General features: G+C 44.8%; 1 pseudogene; it reads left to right on the forward strand.

The window, feature by feature from the left end:
* Positions 1–5,855: 5,855 nt before the first annotated feature.
* Positions 5,856–17,877, forward strand: LOC115321250 (annotated as a pseudogene).
* The last annotated feature ends 1,172 nt before the right edge of the window (positions 17,878–19,049 follow it).

A 19,049-nucleotide genomic window follows, 5' to 3' on the forward strand; every position in this document is an offset into this window, starting at 1 on the left:
TTTTCTTTTTTTTGCTTTATAATTAAATTAGGGCGTTATAGAGTTTGTTGTGGCTGCTTTCAAAATATATCATGGTTTTGCTTGTACTAACGCTTTCGCACGTTGGTGCATCAGAGCTCCACAATGTAGTGTTAATTTCGTAGTGTACGGATTTCTGGATGGAAGTCATTTGTGACATAAAATAGTTTACCAGTTTTTAACACAAAAATATCGTAACATCACTTAGTTGAAGTTTACTTATTTATTTACTGATTTATTTATTGTTGATATGACTTTATATTTTGGAGCGCTTGTATGCCTGATGGTTGAATTTTCTTGGCAACACGGTGTTCAAAATATTAAAACATTTTTGACAAGAAATTTCTTCTATTCTAGCTGTTTTGTCAAGCCGCGGGGGTAGTGCTGTTGGAGAAAGATATTTTTTATCAAACTGAGTTACTCTACTTTCTTGTTTAAGGATACTGGTTAATTTATTAATCCATAAGATTAAGTACAAAAAAATAACTCTTTCCTGTAATGACTATAAAGAAAGGCCGACAAAATTTAGAAATAAAAAAGTAATAATAAAACAAGTTAGCAGCGACTTTTACCTTTAAAATCCTATAACGCATGAAATGCATTGTAGGGCTTTGCATTTTCAATTTTAGCGCTAAATTTAATAGAAAAAAATATATTGATGTATACTTCAGGTGACTTCAGGTTACGTGACATCTATTTCTCCGCCAGATTTAGCACGGAAACTAAATTGGTGTAAAGTTCCTGTGACGTCCTGTCGCGGAACAGCAATTTTCCAAGTTTCCCCAAAAATCTGGATTTGTGCATAAGGCACGTGGCATCAATTTTTCTGCCAAATTTAGTGGGGAAAATTAATTGCTGTATAGGTTACGTGACATCACTTTTCCCCGGCGAATCTACCGGAAAAAATGAATTGGTGCGTAGGGTCACGTGATATCAATTTTCCCGCCAAACTTAGCGGAGAAACAAAATCGGTTTATTGGGCTCTTGGCATTAATTTTTCCACCCAATTTTGCGGACAAACTGCGTTAGTGTGGAGGTTACACGACATGTATTTTCCCGCCAAAAATAGCGGGGAAACTTAATTGGTATATATATATCATGATACATCAATTTCCCGCCAAATCTATCGGGAAACTTAACTGGTGTATAGTTCATTTGACTACAATTTTTCCGCTAATTTTACCGGGGAAAGTGAATTGGGTCATTAGGTCTCGTGATTTCACGTCACGCGACATTATATTGCCCCTCGAATTTAGCGCGGAAACTGAATTCGTGTATAGGTAACGTGAAATCAATTTCCCCGATAAATTTAGCGGGAAATGCACGAACGGAAAGAGACAAGGAGACAGAACAATTTTTTGGGGGGAAGGGGGGATACAGTCAAAAAGCCCTTCCTGCTTCAAAAATCTGTTATGTGAATCTCACCCGAGCACCTCCTGGATTCAACCCCTACCTTAGATTTAAATGTACGACTTACTGGTATGTTGTGGTCTGATCACAGCTAATTCGTTCACGCTATAGAGACAAGATTAAGTGTCAAACTGCATTTGTCAAAATTGTTCCGATGCAGCTTTAACCCAATATCGCCATTTCTTACGTGCTCATTGATTTCCCCGTGTAGCAGCATTCTCGAAGACGAATTTTTATTTCTCTTCTTTTTTTCTTTTTGACGGAAACGTTAGGGGTATTACTGTGATCGCGCAGTCAATAAGGTTTTTAAAGGCTAGAGGGAATAACATTAAAACAGAGCATCACGGACGACACTCAATCTGGTCACCTTTTCTTCTTGTCCTTGCTGCTCGTGCTTTTCGCGGTTTCCTCCCGGAGAGCCAATTACCCCTTACGTCCCGCACCGTCAGATAAAAATAGCTTGCACGAGTCGCACGACTGGACAAAGGCCCCTGTAAGCCGGGTGCCGAACCGGTCATTATTTTTGGTTCGGTTCGGGTTCGAGTTCAGTTGCATTGTATTATGTTCCGGTTCGGTTCCGGTTTAAGGTAGCGCACATAATATCACTCCGGTTACCGATTTTAATAAGCGCGAACCGGTTCGAACGGGGTCCTAACTCGACCTTTGAATATTGACCCAGCACTTCCAGCAGCTTTTTCTGAGCATGAGATACCCTGCAGTAGACCCATCCCAATGCTACTTTCTCTTCAGGCAGATATGAAAACTCTGCACAGTGACGTGAGCAAAGGACACTGTTATAATGGCAAGGATATTACTTGTATATTTCACTTCTTAAGTAAACTATACATACGCGATCGGCTTTCCATTTTTATGGGTCCTTTTGCGCACGTCTCTGTGTTTTCATATCTGCCTGAAGAGAAAGTAGGCCGGTGCCATCTTTAGTTTTCGGGCGTATAGCGCGTGCTCTGCTCGCTTCCCGAAGCGACAAACACGCACGTGCTGGGCTGTGATTTTGTAAACAGTAAAAAGGTATCTAGCTAGATTGCTTGCCCTCCATATGTTTTGGTTTGTTTTGTTCTGCACACACGTGTTTTATTTATACATGCTACCTGTTTTCGGCACCTAGTAAGATGTCACAGCTATGCCCCAGAGTGGCTGACAGGGGAACGAGAGGAAACAAATGTGCCGTAAAGCACAGAAACAGGGACGTCGAGTGCAAAGTTCGGCTAGTTTATTGAATCCCGTTAAGCTGTGGACGTGTATACATATGCCAGACTGGCCGATATGTCAATGACCGGGCACGTCAGCACGCACGTATAATAAAGTGTGACTTCATCTTGACAGCACTTCGGGTTCCCGCGGAAAAACACTGTTCTAAAGATCTCCTGGCGATGCTTTGTCCAGTCACTTTGACCTTTTATCGCAAACAACGCTCTATGCAAATCACCCGGTCCGAGGGACTCAGACCGGTTCATTTGTACATATCAGCCACCAAACAAAGTTCCGGTAATGCCACCACAGCGAACGACGTTTCTCGAATGCTCAGTTGAAGACGATTAAAAAGGACTTCAAACAAAAATAGAAAAATGGTTGAAAAGGCGACATGCTGGCCTTGCTAAAGTCTGACAAACCTACAAAATAAATGAAGAGACACAATCTCTTCTCCCCCCCGCCCACCCCAACTCCCCCTCCCCTCCTCCCCTGGCCTCCTTCCAGTGCGCGGCGCGTCGGCGAATCATCGCCGAGTAACGTTGCCTCCGGCAGCCCATTATTTATTTATTTTTGTTTTTGTGCAAGACATAACACTTTGATCTTGTTCAAGAAGGGATTGTTTTTCATTGAAATGGGGACCACAGGCGACCCTACAAACTATACTGCCGATTCAGCGTGGTACTTGTCCCCCCTTCCTCCAGGATGTCGCTGAATCAAAATATTCTGGCGGGCTAGTCGCTGAACTCAAGCGGAAGGCCACGTGGTGCGCTCTCTGTGCTCGATTGACTAAATGGCTCATCGACTGTAACTACGGTCTATCTTGAGGTCAAACATTCGCGGACGCGTAGGCCTCCGTTCCTAGAGCGGCGCAATCTGCTCCGACTCTTGGGCATTTCGTAGCCGAGCGGCTAAGCGGTGCTTTGAAATTGCCACCACCGCAACCGCGCCGCCAGGGTCACTCCAAGAAACAAAGGAAAGTTGATGCTCTCCAGACGATGATGTATTTTTTATTACGTATGCTATAAAAACAGAGTGACTAATCATACACAGTATGTAGGATTAGTCTTGGCAACATAAGAAAAATATACGCCCACAACTTTCCCGTTTAGACCAATTATTGACACAATTGGCCCTGAACCCTTTTCGTTGAACCAGTAACCGCCACATCAGATTATGGTTTTGTTCCGGTTCGGGTTCAATATGAAGCGTTCGATTTCGGTTTCGGGCTTTTTCCGGTTTGGTCAAAAATAGCGGTTTTGATCCGGTTTTCGCTTCGGGCTCGGGTTGGGTTTGACACCCTGCCTGTAAGGCGATTTCAGCCTTGTCTTAACTACAAGAGGCGGCCGCCGTAGATTGTGCACTAATGGTACATCAACCGAAAAAGAGGTCAAGAGTTTAATTCTTTTCTCTACTGGGGAGGGGGGGGGGGCTATTCAAATCATGTCCGGAGCCTGGCACGAGTTAGTTTTAATAGAGGGATGCGTATGAAGATTTAAAGCGTACACCTTTGTGCAGTCAAGAGTTGTCCCCGATATCAGCGATGGTACACTCTTAAAAAAGGGTATGGATAGTACTCCCTTGGGGAGGAACGGTCTTGTAAATTATGATCCTTTAAAAAATTAGAAAACTTTCGTCCCTGAAGCAGGGGAGCAGAGTTCCTCCGTCGCTTACATCTCAATATGGCGGCCCCGAATCGAGCAAATCGAGCCCAATAAGGCTTGACGAGGACGCTACGTTTCTTGTACGGGACGAGAGGAGCAGCAGATGAAAGCGTAACACGAACTTTCCGTGAACTGTGTTTATTTCCCAAGCCACATTCCCCCCACAGGTACAGAAACTTGCGTTTCGAAAGCAGTTACTCAGTCTTCTGTGTCGAGAGCACTGCGATGTTAAACGGAGACAACCGATACCCAGTTACTTCGCGCACTTTGAGTCTTACCTTTGGTGTTCCTCGAGTCACAATTCCTTCGTCAACAACACATCACGGAGAAAGACAAACTCAATCCGCGAAACCAAGAGCCGCTCTCGAAAGAACAAACTCGAAGCCGCTGTTTATCGCGTAGCGTGAAAGAAGGTTAAATCGCTAGCCACGAGATGGCGGGGGTCAAACAGAGTAATTGCAAGTAGCTAGGCTAGGTGGCGCTAGGTACCGCCCAATTCATGTTGTGTACAAAAAAATAATTTGATTTCCACAGGCCACTATTGCGCTAGGGGATTCTCTACTATACACACATCACGCTTATTAGAAGCATCAGGTGAACATACATTGACCACATACACGGCACACACTAATATCAGCACAACAGAACACCACACTAACACCTACACTACACCCGTGCTCTGTGTTTCCGTCTTTTATACTGGTCGTTTTGAAAGGACGGAATTTTTCCTTGACTGAATAAGCAATAAAAAATATTCCCAGCATGTTGATTTTTTTCCAGCAATGTCATACCTCTGAGAGTAATTTGAATGGCTCAGGGGATGAATCTCTTATTAAAAAGCAACCGCTCGATCACGCCGTAATTATTTGAAGGCCAATAAATCAAGCCGCTCCAATGCGGTTCGAAGCCTTGAGCTTGTTTCGCTGCCGCTGAAGCTCAATCAACTCAACAGCTATTTAATAAACAACGTGCGCGACCTGCTCGAAAAACGAAACCGAAAGCAGATGAGTCGGGAGGGCGAAAGCTTTCTCCCGTCTGCCTGGAGAAGTAGATAAACGTTTCATTCCTCCCCTTTTCTCGTGTCCGCTTGGGGGCGCGTCAGTAGAAGGGAGGAAGATGCGCCGTTGCTACTTTTTTCCTCCATTTTTTCTTAGAGTGTAGTGACCGAAAGTATTGTAGCATTAACAGAAATTTCCTTATTTTTGTGACCCTACCACCTCAACGCGTCCTGGAATTAGATAATATTTTTTCATCGATCTTGTGGCCAGTATATAAAACCTGGCTGTTCGCGACGTTCCTCAGAGCAGACACTTCTCACGTCTATTCTACTTTTGTACAGAGTAATTAGAAATCGGTAAATATGTCTATCATTTCCGGAATACGTTTCCGGTTTGTGCTTTGCTGTAGCCTTTCGTGGAAGCTGGCCACCTGCGAAGCTGTACGTAAAGACAGTAGCACCACAGATGGCAATGAGACTTTTCCTTTCATATCACTCGGGGTCGGCTAGCACTTGTCACCGGTGGAGCAAGCGAAATTGACCGTACCGCCGCCAAAATGCTGGCTCGTGAAAGAGTTACCGTCTTCATCGCCGGCAGAAATGTGACGGGTGGTGAAGAAACCATAAGAATGCTACGATGATGGTGTGCATTTCGTGACATTCTTGTTTCTGCGAAAACTACTTTCTTATGAACGCTCCCACATCCCTCTTGCAGCATGTCACGTCAGCCAGTTAATATTACCTATTGAAATTCACGCAAAAATATATGCGATGGATATGGAACTCTATTTATGAAAGCGGAATGCTCGCGTTTCTCGGTGGTATTGTAACTCATGCTCACTGCATTTGATCACTTTTATATATGAGCGAAACTCTTATTTGTCTCGGACATTTTATGACAGCGGCATTAGAGTATAGTAGAATGATTGCCCTACAGGTAGGTACATACCAAGGCTGTGTAGATATACTCGAAAAAAGTATTCGGGAATAGAAATACTGAGATAGATGTGTTTTAGGGCCCAAAATACAAATACTGAGATGCATTTGTCTTTTCTGCAAAGGGATATCCCTGAGATACTTCTGCAAAACCGGCGAAGTAGTATTGGGGAATACAGATAGTGTTACTTATAGAAGTACATTTGTTGTCGAACGGCACTTGAGGGCGAGGGTGTAGTTCTTGGCGAATATGAATGATAATTTATGCTTGTGCTTCTTTTTTTGTGACTATTGATGCTGTTAAACGTGCCTCGAACTCTTTATTTAGCATTAATGCCGCTATAGGAAACATGTCACCCCCGTTGAAGAACATAGTTACAGGCTGCGTACCATGCTTGACAAAAAACGTCTGCCCGTAATGAACCCTGTTTCGCCGTGAGGGCGCATCTCCAAATGTCGTACTATAAGCTTCTGAGTCACCCATAATATAGGGAGATTCCACAATAGGGCTGTAATGTTTCTTCAATCAACTCCTTTACAGTGATCTCTGCTAAATTGGTAAGAGTGGAGGATTTTGTGAAAGGAGCTGATTTTGTTATTCTTGCCCGTAACATTAGTTAAACCACTTTTTTTTAATGTCGGCTACCGAAATGAGGTATGTTGTAGGGGGGTTGTATTATAAACAATGAAGCATCTTGCAGCAAAGAGATGTTTTATAATCTTTTAAATTTATCTGAGAAAGGACAACAATTGTAACGAGATACCTAAGCCTGGAAACGTATCGCGATACAAGCGATACATCTTAAATGTAGTTCACTACTAAGATACAAATACATTCATCGAATGTGTTTCGATACAGAAATACAGACACTCGGAAGCGCCTCTAAGGTACTATCGCGATACATTTGTATCGCGACACTGCCCAGCCCTGGTGCATTCATGCTCGCGAGACGCTCCTTAGAGGGAGATTTGGTCAGCTTGTGTTGTTTACGGAGTAGCATTTACTCGAGGCTTTGAGCTGGTTTGTCCAAAACGTTAGCCCGAGAAGTGTTATCAGCATTTTTGTTGTTCCCAAAATATAAAAGCTTTTTTTAGCATCTCGATGACATGTCGGCTGTCACTTACACAAGGGGCTTCATTTTAATTCAAACTTATTTATCTCAAAATTGTCGTGAAAGGTACTCTAATGTGGTCTATATGGGCGAGTTATATGGCCAGGGGGATATAATATAGATTGTTAAATTTCACAACAAGTAGATTAATTAACTAAAATTTGTTAAATGAATTGTTAATTATTGAAAATAAACATAATGTTCTAATCGTTCGTGTTTCCTAAGCGTCATCATGCAATTAAAAACAAATTAACCACGAACCACGTGGTAAGCCCTGGGGTGTACTAAGGTTTCCACTCGTACAAAAGGCGCAACGCCGGCGGTTTTTTAGCACGCATCAGCGCTTTTCACGTTATTCAAATCCATTAAAAATTGACTGATTGCGTGTTTCATATGACGCTCATCAGGTTTATATTTGGTATCGCATGTTTAGTATCGCAAATCAGAAGGTTGATTTAAAAGTATAGTTAAATATTTGACTTGCTGTGACGATTTGACACATATAATATGTCCCTCTATCCGTATATCAATCAGCGGCACAAATCGCATTAATCTACAATTCACGTTTTTTTTTTGTATTTTATTTTGTTTTTAATAAAGCTGTTCGAGTTAAAAGTCATACGCCTGGCATACCTAAGATAACGAAACCTTCCTAAGATCTTAGTAGTTTGGATATTGGTAATTTTAGTGTCCTTTAAATTTGGAAATCAATTAACAAACCTTTGCCAACATTGTAACTATACTTTATTCGGTAAAAGTAATGTTCACAATAAAATTGCAAGGGCCTAAGGTACTGTCCACTAGCGCACCTGTTTTTCCGGTAGTACGTAATTTGCTAAGGATCATAATTAGTCGTCAATATAATAATTCTATTCCTAGACGGTCAAACGCTAGTACCCTTTTAAGCTATGACAAGGTGTTCTTTTGTACCTGAAAAGCTAGGTTGTTTCTTTTTTATGGCCCGTTTCATTCAGGCATGTCGACATTTCTGTGTACTTCTTTCCACACTGGGTCTCCATTTTTTTGTGTTTTTTTTTTTGGCGGGGGGTTTTGGTTTACGAACGAGAAAATTATCTTTTTAACGTATGTTTTAAGGAGTGTTTGGCATAGCTAAATTTGTATAACTTTATTTGTAAACTATCAATAATTTCGATGCTTCTTGTGGTCACGCATGAGGGGGAGTTTATTTCACCGGCAATGCCTTTTTTGTTTATCTCCCAATAGAATATTGTTGAATATATAAATTGATAATATTTTAGTAGGTAATTCTTTTTGAAATATTTGTTTTACATGCTAATAATAACAAAAGTACGCTTTACATGCGTATTTTATAACTCGTACATGTGTAAACTGAGATGTTGCAAGTTATTCTGCCTGAGAAAAAAAATTCCTTCAAATAAAAAAAAGTAAAATGAAAATGGCGTAAAAACGGGGTAAAGTCCAAAAAAACAATTGAGGCAAATTCAGGTAGACAAATCACTACCTCTCGATCGGTCAAGGAGAGCAAAACGTTTAGAATAATTAAGACAAAAACAAATACTACCTCAAAATTATAAAGTCCTGGTTTGACATTGTTTAGTTCGGTCGATATTAACTATTCAGTATAGTTGTGGACAACAAACTAGCAGATAATTGTCAAAAAGCAAATACTTATCTATTTTTGTAAATTCACAAAACGCTAGCAAAGGAACTTTACTTTTAATGCAGCGTCATTAAGCTCATGGGGCACTATTTAGTCAAGACTAAACAGTCATCTTTTGAAAGAACATGCGCAATTAAAAGAATTCCCAAGTTATTGACATAAAAAATATTACCAAATGTGCTCCAACTTTTTGTTATACAAAATGTAATTCCTTTATTGTGTTTTCCTTCACAGCTATCCAGGACTTTAGTCACATAAGGATGTCCACTGATCTCTGAAAATCCGCCGACGTAGAAGCTCTCTTCAAAGAAATCGAAAGCAAAACTGCTTTCCCCGGAAAGGAGCAAGGTCTCGGGGTGAACATCGCGGAGAACCTGCAGAAGTCCACACCCCTGGGCTTGATCAGCGACGCCACATTTGACGGCGTAATCTTTATCAACCTAAGAGTGAGTCACGCAACAAATATTCATTTCATTCTCTGCACCTGTTTTTGATGAGTTGTTAAGCTCCAATAATACTTTAAAAAAAAGTCAGCTGGTGATGAATCATGGTTATAAAACCCGAGACTCAGCAACGCAGAAGGGGACGAACACAACACAAAATGAGAGGCCGTGACCTAAAAGACACCTTGGAACAGGCATCCGATTCAGTAGGCGTTCTAGGTATCAGTCAGGTGGGCCATATGAACGGAAACCTGATTTCAGAAGGAAAATTATATGAATCCTGTAGGATTCATATACCTGCAGAAGATTAAAGACGAAAATTTCGGGCAGACGGACCACAATTAAGCGTTTAGATGCAGATATGACTGGAAGTGCCGCGACAGGCGATGTGTCGATTTTCCCGGTAAATATATCGAGAAAACTGAATTGCTGTGCAGGTCATATGACATCAAGTCTTGTGACGTCATTTTTCCCGTTAAGTTATGCGGAGAAACTGAATTAATGTTGGGTACACGGGACAGCAAGCACTGATCTCTATGACAATTGCTGGATCGCGTTTATCCGCTCCGCGTTACGGCCACTGGCGGCCATCTTTTTGATAGAGTTATATTACCTCTAGACAAGGTACAGCTGGTGCAGCCACTATCATCCATCCATGGCAGACAGCGTTGTGGCAGTTGTGGTGGCAGGCTGCCATCAATATAGCGCAGGTTATATTTCGTGCTTGATTGAAATTGTTTGACGAAACATATTTTTGAAACCCGGCGTGAATGGTAGCCCGATCTTTGAGGACCCGGTACAAGTTTCACGAAATCGCTGCACAGGGGAAAAGCAGCACAGCACACATCGAAAGTCGCCTCGAAAGAAGCATCGAAAGCAGACGCCGATACGGAGTTTGCTTTCGATGCGAGCTGCGCTGCTTTCCCCCGGCGCTGCGCTTTCGTAGAACTTTCACCGGGTCCTCGAAGATGAGGCTACCGTTCACGCCGTGTTTCAAGAATCTGCTTTGTCTAACAACTTCAATCAAGCACGAAATATCACCCATGGTACAGTGTACTAGATCCACGGCTATATTGTGGCAGCCTTCCGCCATTGCGCTGTCCGGCATATAACTATGATGATGTAACTCTACCAAAAAGATGGCCGACCGTGGCCGCATTCCCGTCCATAGGCGGAGCTGGTCATTCGCGATCCAGCAAATAGGCATAGAGATCAGTGACAGCAAGTCATGCAACCTAAATTTTCCCGCTATAATTAGCGGGGAATCTGAATTAGTGTTGAAATCATGTGAAGTCAACTTTCTCGCTAAATTTGGGGGGGAAACTGAATTTCTGTACAGGCAACGCGACATCATCCGGCCTAATTTTGTCCGCTAAATTTTCCGGTGAAATTGATTTTGTAAATAGCCACGTGACATGAAGTCATGTGACGTCATTTTCCCCAGTCAATTTAGCGGGGAAACCATATTACTGCTGAGGTTAAGCGACGTCCATTTCTCCGTTAAATCTAGCGGGGAACTCATTCAAGTCATCCCTACCGAAAAATCCGGTATAACTTTTCGCTATCCGGATTATGGAACCGGAAATCTATCTGGATTCTATCCGGATTCTATCTGGAATTTAGGTTTTCAGAAATTATTCCTTTGTCTGCAATCTGGATTTCGGGTTTCCAGAAAAAAATTTCCGGTTCCATAATCCGGATAGTGAAAAGTTATACCGGATTTTTCGGTAGGGATGTGACGTTATTTTCCTCGCTAAATTTAGCGGGAACAATAAGCGGCCAGAAACATGCCTCAAAGTGCACTGAGATCTTAAAGGGGCACTGCAACGGTCTTAATGTTGAAAGAATTGCCGGTTTGCATTTTTTATATTGTTTATGCAAGCCCAAGTGACCAAAAACGCGTCACCTTCCCCCGAAAAACTGCTATCCTGCTGCGTAATCGCAAGGCAAAAAACGAATTATTTGCCGATCTGCAGCCGCCTGTGACGGCTATGGGAACTAAAATGACGGCTTCTCTGGGGGTACGCGGAAGTCAACAAACCCTGTCCCCCTCCGCTGCTACACTCGCCGTCAGCCCATTGGCGAACCGTCCTTTGTGTCCGTCGCTCGCCGCGACCTTCGACGAGGCTAATCCTTTGAAAGTCGACAATCGCGGCGGAAGCAACTGCGGACTTTGAATGGAGGGCCCAAGGGAAACCACGTGAACCCCCAGAGTACGTCACTCGAAACTCGGCGTGGAGAGTTGAGACCCACTTCGACCTTCGATTTGTTCCATTTTTAAAAAAAATAAGAACTAGCGGTGTTTGTGGAGAATAACATAGAGGACGAAAACCGGACGACACGTTTCTCCAACTGGCAGCATACATTTATTTTGACACCCGTCACCAGATGCAACAGTCCGCGGCTCACCTCCTGGAGATGTCCTGGGTTCAGTTCCTCCGGGGTCTGAAGACCAGGATGGCACAACACCCCAAGCCGCAGCTCGAACCACCCATTAACATTTCGAAAGTCAAGCTCTCGCAGGCCACCGAGGCCTTCCTGTCAGAGGGACCGAAGTTCGCTCAGGAGCTTCCAGTTTCAAGAGTCGACAACCTGGCAGCGGTGCACGAGGTGGCCTCGAAGATGCCGGAGGCCAACCGCCAGGATTTCATCAGCGCCGGCTCCAGGACCGTCCGCTTCCACGGAGGTGGATCCTCCACCGGGAACATGGCCCGAACGGTCATCGAGGAATTCCGCCAGGCGGACCTGAAGCTCCTCGAGGCAGACAAGGAGGGAATCTTTGTGGTTCTTGACAGGGACCAACTGGACCAGAAGACGTCGGCCGCCCTTTGTAAGAATTTCAGGCCCCTCAGAGCCCGGCCCTCTGGCTCACTTCGATCCGAGGCCAGGGCCCTCTGCGATTCTCTGAACCTTCCCTCTCTTAAGAGCTTAATAAGCCTGCCCTCTCAGCAATACCTTTCTATCTTTTTCTCGGCCAAAACCCACAAACCAGACATTCCACTTCGCAGCATTATCTCGTTAAAAGGCTGCTGACAGAGACCCTTGGCCCTCTTTCTACAAAAGCCACTCTCAGTCCTTGATCTCCCTCACCCCTTCCGCACTGACAACTCCACAGCCTTGATAAAGCCCCTAGAGGAACTCCATTCCGCCCAGAACACCGTCGCCGTTTTCTCACTTGATGTAGTCGACATGCACTATAGCCTAGATATCCCCACCATGCTCGGTTTCATCAGCGAGGCTATACACCTCCACGGTGCGGTCAGGTTATAGAACTCAGCGGGGGTCTCTGTGTCGGGGTTTCTGGACCTCATCGACCTTTACCTACGCTCAACCCTAGTGGAGCACGAGGGACAGGTCTTCGCCCAGAAGACAGGGGTTTGCATCGGCTCGTGCCTCGCCCCCATCTTGAGTGAGATCTACCTGTTCTTCGTGGACAGGCAGGTTTCCGACGCCCTCACAACTCTCGCCCAGGGCACATCCGTCTTCCGATATGTAGATGACTACCTTATCGTTCACCAAGCCACCTCAGACCCTAAAAATATTGAGCAGATATTCTCAGATAATTCGTTCGGTCTAAAATATACCAGCGAGGCCCCCACACAGAACGTACTACAGTTCTTAGATCTTCGCCTTCACCCCTCGGATTCCGGTATTTGCTGGTCTTTCCAGCAAAGATCATGCAAACCAGTGCTTCCCTTCCACAGTAAGCATTCAAAAAACGTCAAAAGCGAAATCGTTCAAAAGCTCCTGACCTCATCCCGATACAAGTCATGCCCTCACCTAATCTCGACGAACTGCTCCATACAGCTCACCTGCCTCATCAAAGCGGGCTACCCAAAGGACTTACTCAAGACCCCTTTAAAACGCATTATGACAGCCCAGGCCACCAGCACACAACCTAAGGACAGGCCACGCGCATCCCGCTTCGCGTGCATTCCACACGTGCACGTCTCCCACAGAATCAAATCATTAGCACTCCGACATGACACGCAGGTGTTCTTTCCATGTCGCCTCAGGCTCTCCTCGCTCTGCAGGAAGGTTAACAAACCAACTGCCCAAAGCCGTGCCCCAAAAAGCACGCTACCAAGTTCGTTCCTTGTAGACAGGCCAGCGTCTACTCGATCCCGCTCAAGTGCGGCTCGCAATACATCGGCCAGACAGGCCGATGTCTAAACGACCGCCTGAGCGAGAGCGCCAACGAGGTAAAACAGGCGGCTTCCAACCCATCCCTCCATTCCGCTCCTGCCCCTCTTGCGAACCAGAGTTTTCGGCCACAACGACTGTGGGAGCACGTAAATCAAGATACGGCCGCGCGATTATCGAAGCCTTCGCTATGCGCTATTCACCGCAAAACATCGGGTCCCCATCGCTTTATCTCTCCGACGCCGACGTTTCCTTTCTGCGTCCGGAAATGCGACAAAAGTAGGCGCCTTCGAAGTAGGGTCGCCCTTCCCTCCTCAAGGTCACTTCCCTTATTATCCCCCCCCCCCCCCCCTCTTTGACTCCCGCGTGCGCTGCCGGCTAAAAAACATGTTTCGCTTTCCCTCCATCTCCATTTTCTCTCCACCCCTACCCTCCCTTTCTTCCCCGTCCTCCTCAACCCTTCCAACTCTGCGCGGTGACTGTCGCGTCTGGTGACGGGTGTCAAAATAAATGTATGCTGCCAGTTGAAGAAACGTGTTGTCCGGTTTTCGACCTTTATGTTATTAGGGAGTTTTAGCGGGTCGTTTTTCAAGCACACGGTTCCGAAATCACGAACGGTACAGCTTGTCCGTTCCGTGAAACCGTACCTCAAATTTGATATACTTTAGGGAATCGTGAAAGTGGCACGACCGTGTAAACAATAATGATGATTGGGCTGAACGGTGGCGCCATCTTCTAGTAAACATGTAAAACATTCTGCAACCTGTAAATCCGCGGCGACGGGGGCGGACACCGTGGTGGCGGCTCGTGTTTCCGGCGTACGACTGATGTAAACAAGACGGCCGACGTAACATTTGCCGGTCGGAATTTCAAGAACTGCGAAGCTAGATCGAGTAAAAAGTGTCCGAACGACCGTAAAGGTATGTGGCGTGTCTCCGTCATTTTGAACTTGAACGATCGTTCACGTTGTGTGCCGTCGAACCAAATCATTTCGTCTGCTCGCGGTCGCCACGGCAGCTAGTCTGCCCGCAGATCGCAAAAATTTACTAGCATGCACAGTTTACAGCATTCACGATCGCTTACCATCGTGAGCAGTCCTCGAAATGATTTGGTCTAACCTCTCAAAGGAAGCAGACTAACAGGACGACAAATCGCCTCCCGGTGTCCTAAGCCTAACGCTCTGCTCGGTCGGCGAAGGCGGTCGCCGAACCGACCGCCATCTTTTTTTTTTACCCGAGTCGTGAACGGTGCCGGTGTTGCCAGATGGTCCCACCAAGAAACCGCCAAACGGCTGGGAGGTATAGCCCAAATATAGCCAAAGTCATAAAATAAATATAGCCCAAAATAGCCAAGACTGAAATCAACTATTCTTAAGGCTTTTATTGCCAATTTTTCATACGCGTAAAAAACACGTTACATTCTCTTTTTCAACCCTCAGATGTGCCACTTTCTGTGTACATTAGGTCCCCTGATAAAAAAAAAAAAGAAAAAAGAAAAGCTTCAGGAGGATGAAAATTTGTGAAACAATGACCCATCCTTCGTAGGTCTTCAGAAGTAGAAAACATACATGGACAGCTGTATTGTGAAGCCCGGCAGATATGATCATACAGTAAAAAAACGGAATGCAGAACAGTCAGAACTGGGAGTTTCAAGCCAGAACCCCCTATATCTAAGGTTCTTACCAATAACTAGGGTGTGCATTTTTCGGTTTTAACCGAAAAACACCGATAAACATCCGTCGGTGCGAAAATATAAAATCGGTTAAAACCGAAAAACACCGGTGGTTGGATATTTTCGCCCTGGTTAAAACCGAAAAACACCGGTCGTTGCTAGTTTCCGACCTAGCGAAACCCTTTCCCCGTAGAGGTTCGTCAAGCGTGTTATCTTGTGGATCCTGCATTCTTCCAGTGTTTATACATGGCTTGCAGGTGGCGTCGGTCCGCCCTCCTTTCTGGGGGTCAAAAGCGTCTAGTGAACGCAGTGGAAGCTAAGCTCTCATACGCCTTTCTCCCATAGTGTCTCCCATGGCCCCCTTTTGCGGACAAATTAACGCAGTGGAGGGTAGGCTCTTACGTGCCTTTTCCTCATTGTGTCTGGCCAAGTGATGTCGGTGCAAGCCATGTATTTAGAGGTTGCTGTGGTTCCTGGAAGACACTGCCAACGTCCGTGTCATACAGGAGCGTGCGTTTTCATAAATGCGGGTTGCGAACCGCAAGGAACGTGCTGCCATGACGGCAGCACGTTCCTTGCGTGTAGATGCAAGCATGAAAGTATGCTTGCATCTACTATAATAACCAAGTCTGAGAAATAGTTGCTTTCTAGAGAAAAAGTGTATGAACTATATGTGAATAAAATTGGAAATCTTTGTCTGTGATCAATCGCTTTTTTTTCACCGATAATCACCGATTTTAGCCTCGTCGTGAGACGTTCCTCCGAAATACACCGCTGTTTTGAAAATAAATAAACACCGAAAAACATCCGCCGATTTTTCTCACAAATAAACACCGGAAAGTACACACCCTACCAATAACCCACCCGTCTATTTTTCTTTGCGTAGAATATGAGCGTCCCCCGTTCCGGTTCACGTTATTTTTTATTGTATTTCCTTTCTTAAAGTGGGCGATGCCTAAGAATTTTCACAATGAGCACCAAAGCTGCGCTTGGAGAGTTCAGTCTACGTCCGGGTAGAAGACGCGGTACCGGGCCTGTGGTAATAGTGCAATCTGTTTGTTTGATTTGTTCCACTGCGTTGTGGGGAGACCGCTTGAACTCTGCTAGCACTGCTTTTCTGCGCATTGTGAAAACCCCGAAGTTTGTAGAAGTTTGAAGCCCTTCTCCTTCCCCTTTCTTTTCTCGACTAGCGAAAAGAGAAACAATTTTTTTCGAAACTGATTAGAAGTTCGGAAATTAACTAGTCGAACCTCAAAGGTCGACGTCGAACCTGAGGTTCGACAAGAGTTCGCCGCACCCTTAGGAATAGCCCAAAATTAGCCACATAGCCAACCACGAAATTTTGACGCCAACTATTAAAAAATGTAGCCCAATTTGGCTATATATAGCCCAATCTGGCAACACTGAACGGTGCTGGCCGCGTTGCGGTGACGACTCCAGCGGCCGGAATGGGAGAAACGAACGAGAAGAGCCCCCCGACTCCCCGAACGACTCCCGCGCGCATGCGCAGTGGTGTCGCGGATACGTTCGAGGGCGAACGGATCGTGTGGAAACGACCTGCTAAAACTCTATATTCTCCACAAACACCGTAACTTAACCAGCACGCTCCATTTCCATGAGCAAGAACTAGCGCTCGCAAGAAAATGCGGTTTACGGTTTTTCGTTCCATAGGTGACGCAGATTAATTTCCGCAGTTAATTCGCCAAAGTCTGAAAATCGTCGCACTGCCCCTTTAAGAACGCGAAAAATTTAAAACCTATTTTTGACTTAAGAAACAAAAAAAAAAAAAAAAAGAAAACTTGTAACTCGTTTTGGTCATCTCTGACAAGCCTGTTCAAGGTAGAATACGTTACTGAGTGGTCACGTGACGTGGCCACGTTCGCGTCACGTTAGTGACGTTATTTGTGCCGAACGTGAGTACGCTGAACATGGTGGCCCATGTCTGCCAAATTTTGCGTCCGACGCCACTTTCGCGTGGTTTGTTTGTATGAAATATATATGATATGAAATGGCAGATTGGGACGGTACGTTCAAATCTGCCATTTTATTCTTAGTGTGGTATATATTCCACTCAACGCTAAGTGTATCGCCGTTTATGGAAATAGTATGTAGTGTTTAGTAATGTTTTTGGATGGAGAGAGTTGGGTCATGCATTTTTAAGTCTCTCACAGGTCGGGTGGTGCCTGGCGCATTTTTTTCCGCGCATATATACACCTGGCGAGAAACATATTGACTATGTCCACGCTTCTAAGTATACGAATTTAATTGCAGGCCACGCTCCTCGTTACATAGGAAGCGGTCAATACATGGTGGCTTAAAACGGGAGCAATGGCACCATTGTGAACATCGCGAGCATCTTCGGCAGAAATGGAGCTGCGGGAGTATCCGCCTACGCGGCTTTAAAGAACGCAGTTCTAGCGTTCAACACATCTGTGGCTTTGGAGCTTTCGATCAAGGGAATACGGGTTAACGCGATCGTGCCCGGGCTCACCGATTCCCCCAGGATCTCTCAGTCACCACAGAAGTTGTACAAAACCAGGTTGCGAACGTCTAGCCCATCCAGCCTACTTCGAAGCCGGAAGAAATATCTGAAAAGATTGCGTGTATTTTGAGAGCCACGAGCAGTACGTAATATAACCAGGGGGTTCATCGATGCTACGGCAGAAATTAACATCTAAGTCTTCAATAAAACGTTGTATCCTCATAGCTTGTCGAATTACAAGAATGATGACTACGCAACTTGATCTTAGTGTGGATTTTAAATAGTAGCCTACTGAGCATAAAACAGAATATAATATCTTCTTATGTAACGTCGGGACTTATTAGCCAATAGGGAGTTGGCGATGAAAGGAAGAACATAACGTTAAAGCTGAGTGTAATGCCCTGGACAGCCGCGCAAAGATACGCAAAACCAAAAATGCCGCCTGCCGATAAAAATAAAAAAAATAAAACACGAGACGAAGTATTTTTAAAACATTAGAGCTCCAGAACGTCGGAGTGACGGGACATATTTCCAAACACATCGTCAGTCAAACCACACATACATAAAAAGAAAAACATATTTCCGCGCGCGCAGCTGGCCAAGTAGGCAGAGCGCGCGTGGCCTAACGGTTATTGCGCTTGCTGTCCACGCAGAAGGCCGGGGTTCGATTCCTGGCCGCGGCTTCACATTTTTGTTGACATTGTAATATGATGTTCTGGTGAATTCGAGAACCGTCTTGGCTGACTTGAGGTTGGAATGTTCAACGCGCCGAACCTCCACGCCGAGCGATCCAGAAACCTACCAGCGTACATAAGGGGGATTCCGCAAGGCGAGCGGAGTCGGTTTCGCCCCAGCGTTCGACTCTGCTCTTTCGCCGACTTCGACGCCCGCGACGCTCTGCTGTTATCTTTTGGTTCCTTTTTATGTTTGGGCACAAGTTCGCCCTATTAAACGTTTAGTTCCTTCAGTTATTCGCCGCCTCATTACTTGTCCTTCGTGACAATATACGCATAGTGTGTGGCATTGAAAAAAGACTAGGCTCATCCGTTAGGTTACTTTTTCAAACGTGTGCCTATCTCAAACACCCTACTCAAGTTACTGTAGTTCAAATACTTTTTGAAGTATCTTGGTATCCTGCAAAAAATTTTGGTCGAGAGTATTTGCTACTATATTTTAATTACATTTCTGAGTATCTTACACTCATTATCTCAAATACATTTCTGATATTCATTATTTTTCGAGTTTTTCGGTATTAAGTGGCGTGGGCGTGGCACAAGCAAACTTGAACATTCTTTCGAGCATCCAAATCCTGTTGCTAGCTC

Source organism: Ixodes scapularis, unplaced genomic scaffold, assembly GCF_016920785.2.
Source record: "Ixodes scapularis isolate PalLabHiFi unplaced genomic scaffold, ASM1692078v2 PGA_scaffold5__190_contigs__length_132052651, whole genome shotgun sequence".
Lineage (NCBI taxonomy): Eukaryota > Metazoa > Arthropoda > Arachnida > Ixodida > Ixodidae > Ixodes > Ixodes scapularis.